Source organism: Montipora capricornis, chromosome 4, assembly GCF_036669925.1.
Source record: "Montipora capricornis isolate CH-2021 chromosome 4, ASM3666992v2, whole genome shotgun sequence".
Lineage (NCBI taxonomy): Eukaryota > Metazoa > Cnidaria > Anthozoa > Scleractinia > Acroporidae > Montipora > Montipora capricornis.
In genome coordinates this window covers 33,308,662-33,313,471 of record NC_090886.1, presented here as the reverse complement: position 1 = coordinate 33,313,471, position 4,810 = coordinate 33,308,662, and positions in this window count along the sequence as shown.

The window sequence follows — 4,810 nt, the reverse complement described above, 5'->3', positions numbered from 1 at the left end:
TTAGATGCTTTACTGTATGACGTTCCCAAAGAACAAATAGCTAAGTTGCAACGGGTGCAAAATGCTGCTGCCAGAGTAATAATGGATATTGGGAAGTATTCCCACATAACGCCGGTACTCTGTGAGTTACACTGGCTACCAGTACAAGCGCGCATTCAATTTAAGATTCTCTTATTAGCTTTCAAAGCCATTCATAGCTTCGCGCCTTGTTACACCAGCAAATTTTTATCTATTAAATGCAAGCCCTCGTATAATCTTAGATCCAACTCAGGCATTTTATTGAAGCCACCATGTGGGAAGATGCTTGTAACCTTGGGTGGGCGCGCATTCCAGGCAGCAGCACCGCATTTGTGGAATGAGCTCCCATTACAATTACGTACTATTCAATCTGTAGAAGTTTTCAAGAAGTCAATTAAGTCATTCCTTTTTAAACAAATTTTCCTTGATTAGAAGTTAAATGTATGAATGTTATATTGCCATTTATACTTGTAATCACCTTTAAAATCGTATTACTTTTAAGTTTTTAACTTATTATAAATATCCTAATTATTTTACTTTTTTTGATTTTATAGATCTTATTATGTAAAGCTCTATTGATCTTTTTATTGTAAATAGCGCTATATAAGCAATAATTTATTATTATTTTATTATTAGCACAACTTATAAAGTAATTGTTTTGGGGGCTCACGATTTAAAGATAAATCGTGAGGCCCAAACTTAAACTTTACACCTTTTCTACGCAGGATTTACGTTACATCCTGCGCGTATTTCTTGTGGGTGTCTTGCTGTTCACACCCTTACTGGAACGTGCTTTTGTACTATCACTTCATGTATAAAACTAGTTCCCTTTAGACATCTTGTTAGAATCCCTGATGAAGTCTGTTTGATCAGAAGAAAGCGGTCGGATAATAAACAAAGTTTACAAGATCAGTTGCTGTGTGCTGCTCACTAGTTTCCTTTTAAAAAATAAAAATAATAATAATAATAAATAAACATCTGTTTAAAATACTACACATTTGAGTTTTTAAAAGGAACCTATTTCGATGTGTCAAACATCATTGTCAGACATAGATATATAAAATGATCCGTATAAATATGTATTTTTTTAGTCTGCAACGACTGCAAAATTATCGCGCGCTCATTGGCTAAGTTGTATTGTCAATGAGCGGACAGACACATAAATTCCTAGTTTTTGCGATATTGACGCGATATTGCTCGCGTCAGATTGACGTTTCTCGCATTTTTGTCATAACAGTGTTAAAGTAGTCTGCTGATCCACTTGGCGATCCATAGCTACTTTGACAATGTTATGACAAAATTCATGATGAATAACAGGACAGACGCGTGAAAAACTGACATCAATTTGTTAAATATATGTAACTATCAATACGATGGTTCTTTGCAGATTAAATGTTCGGTAAAAGCTTAAAAGTGTGATGCTTGCATCTTTTGAATTTGAGCTTGAGAACGAGGCTAAAAAGGCTAGATTGAAACAAGAGAATATAAGTAAGAGAGAGCATTGGTGTGCCCCATGTTGATTATTTGAGCTTTATTTAAAATCACGCCAATGATGTAAAGATTATTTCATTTATTTTTCCCACGAAACGCGGCCACTTTAACAGGAGTCAGTATTGAACTAACAACGTAGTATGACTAATTATAGATTTCGCATCATTTTCATCGGAATAGGCCTAAAATTTCGGGGGCATTCATATCCTTTCCTCATATTATTTTGTCTGACTATAAACGTGAAAACTATTAAAACGTCACACACAGAGTGAACAGTATTAATTAATTAATTATTTAATTAATTAATAATTACTTTAATCCTTATGAAAACAAAACAGACATAAGTTTACCAATGTTTCTTTTTCATTTTGGTTGTTCGTCAGGTTACAAATGAATCGAGTGATTTGTCTGATAGCCTTTCTGATAGTAGCCCTTACAGTCCAGCGTGCCCTTGGTAAGTTTCTTCTATAATTTTTTAATTTTACTCCTATTCTTTATACGATATAAGTCATGGAAATCCGTTGCTGAGAAACAAACGACGACAAAAATTGAACATTGCATGAAGACAAACTTTCCTGTCTATCTCGCTTTACTTAGACCTCCATGAAATGGACCTGCCAAGAAATTGTCACCAGTTTCAAAAAGGAGTTTAATCTCACTATTCCAGTCGTTTAATATTAAGGAGGCTCCATTACGTTTCTAGCGGTTTACATATGTTGCCAGTAAAATCCGTCCGGTATATCATCAGTGAATGAGAGAGTTAGCTCTTGACGATGTTGCGTTAAAAGTCAGCGGCGGGGGTGTTACACGCACCAACACCAACAAAATTCGGGCAACAATGTTGCAGGTTTTTGAATCGCTTTCAAAAACCTGCAACATGTTTCTGCAACAAAATGTTGCGTTAAAAACCGCCCTGTGCACCCTGTTACACGAGGCAACTTTTAACGCAACCATGTTGTGTTAAAAATCGGCGTTAAAAATCGGCTCGTGTAACATCACCTTTACATTATATTTTTCTTCGGTTATTGCTCACGCGCCGAAGTTTAATATTTTCATTTACGACTATTACTTGTGCACCTGTGTTTGTACTTATAATACTATGTTTTAGTTATAATTGTCATTCGTAGTGATAATAATTTCTTTAAAGTAATTTATTTCAACGTTCGTAAACTGTATTATATTATATATTTTTGCTCCTCCCCAATTCGATTAGCTATGCTATTTTTGGCTGGAACAAAGTAATTCATTTTGTACGTCGATATAATATTGTTCATTGTATTATTTGCAATTGTGTAAGAAACAATACATGGTGATGATGATGATTTTGGAAATCTGCCACTTTAATGTTGAGTTATGGTGCTTTCAACCGAGCGTAAATCCAATACTTTTATGGTAAGCTATTGGCGTCTTTGCCCATAAGTAATAACGTGGAACCCGTCGCAAACTCTATGAGAGTACAACCACGTTGTAAGGACACCATCTAAGGACGTTGTAACCACATGTAAGGACACCATGTTGCCTTAACTCTGCCAAATTAGATACTACGAAAATTACCAAACCTTGGAACGGGCCCAAACTTTTGTATTGCAGCCACACCCACTTTCTTTGATAAATTCCACTAATTCCTTAGACATGTTAGACGCGCCACACAGATTGAAAAATGCGGGAAGTGTATATCAACTAGGAAAAGCCACAGATGATCATTTGCAGGCAATAGATAGTTGAAGATATCGTGGAACGTGGAGGCGACTTTATCACTGGTTTCTTTGGTTTCTAACTCTAACACTTAATGCTACTTGTTTCGCAAAGTAGCATTCAGATTGTTCGACTTATGCGGGCAGTTGTGGCAAAATTTCCCGAAAATAAAGGAGTTAATAAGTCTCCTCCGAATATATCGTGAATTATTTTTAGCCTCAAATCATCACCTGTGGCTTTTCTGGTTGATATAGACGCCCCCTCCCCCCCCCCCCCCCCTTACTTATCTTGGCCATTATAATCTGTGTGGCACACCTAGGGAATTTGTCGAATTTATCAAAGAAAAAATCGGGCCCGTCCACGGTTCGGTGATTTTCATGCCATCTTTTGCTTCGTTACTGACAGGAAGCCCAAGCTCAGTATACGATTTATAGACTTTGTACCGGAAAATCGACTTTGAGCTTATAAATCGTAATGTAATCTGTAAATGTAGAAATAAACTTCACTTACCTCTAAGTTCAGTTATCCCCTTCTTTTCCGTGCAATCGGAGTGCAAACTGTGTCCGTTTGAGACGGGTTTGTGGCTAACGAATTCTTACGATGTCGTTAGTTGCCATTTCCCCTCATAAAGAGAAGAAAGGCTGGTGACTGGGGGTGATCTCGTCCCACAAATTGCTCTAGCATCACAAAACAATGGACCGAATCTCCATAAAAACACCATAGTCTTAAGGTCAGATAAATATCGTATCACATCAACTCCACTCCGGGACGGCACCGCAGATTTTGACGGATAAATTCTAAATAATGTTCGGCTTTTTATAATCTTCCATGCTTTTTTCTTTGTGTGGCCACAGGCACACCACCCTTTGTTAGTAGGGGCCGTTGTTCATTGAAATCTGAAAATCCATTTGTTATTTATAGAATAAATCCAGATGAACAATACGGTGTCTATAATTTGCCCCAATATGCAGAATTTAAAAGCAAATGATTCAATAAACGTTTGAAGAAAATGTTAACTGAGTCATGTGTCGTTTTTTTCGCCGTCCCGTGCTGTTTTAAGAACTATTTTGAGAGATGAATATTTGACCTCGGCACTTAGAACTAACCAACGAGACAAGGCAGGCAGTAATCAGCCGCCGGCGCGTGACCTAGTCCACTTAAAGCTGGAACTGACGCCAAACCAGTGAAATTCTCACCTTAAAAACACCAGCATTCAATCGATTAGGGGTGTCCTCATACGTTTGCCGAATTTGAGTTTCATCTTTCGAAAATTCACCGAGAAAGGCGATCTTGAAAACCATAATAAAGCTTTCTCAACATGATCGGTGCAAGAAACCAGACCAGACACTCTGCACTCTCATTGGCTGATTTACTGGGCCAATGAGAGTGCAGAATGTAATATGATCGCTATCAAGCTATAACGGCGTTGCCGTAGCCACATAAAGAGGCGAGCGCTTGGGAAGATCAACACCGCGGCAAAACGCACTGCGCATGAGTTCAAATTTGAGCTTCCGGTCAATTACGCATTTCCTGTTACGTATTTAAATCCAATGTAAACTGAGATAAAATCCCGTACCGCGAAGTTTGAAAACAAAAAGTAAGAGTT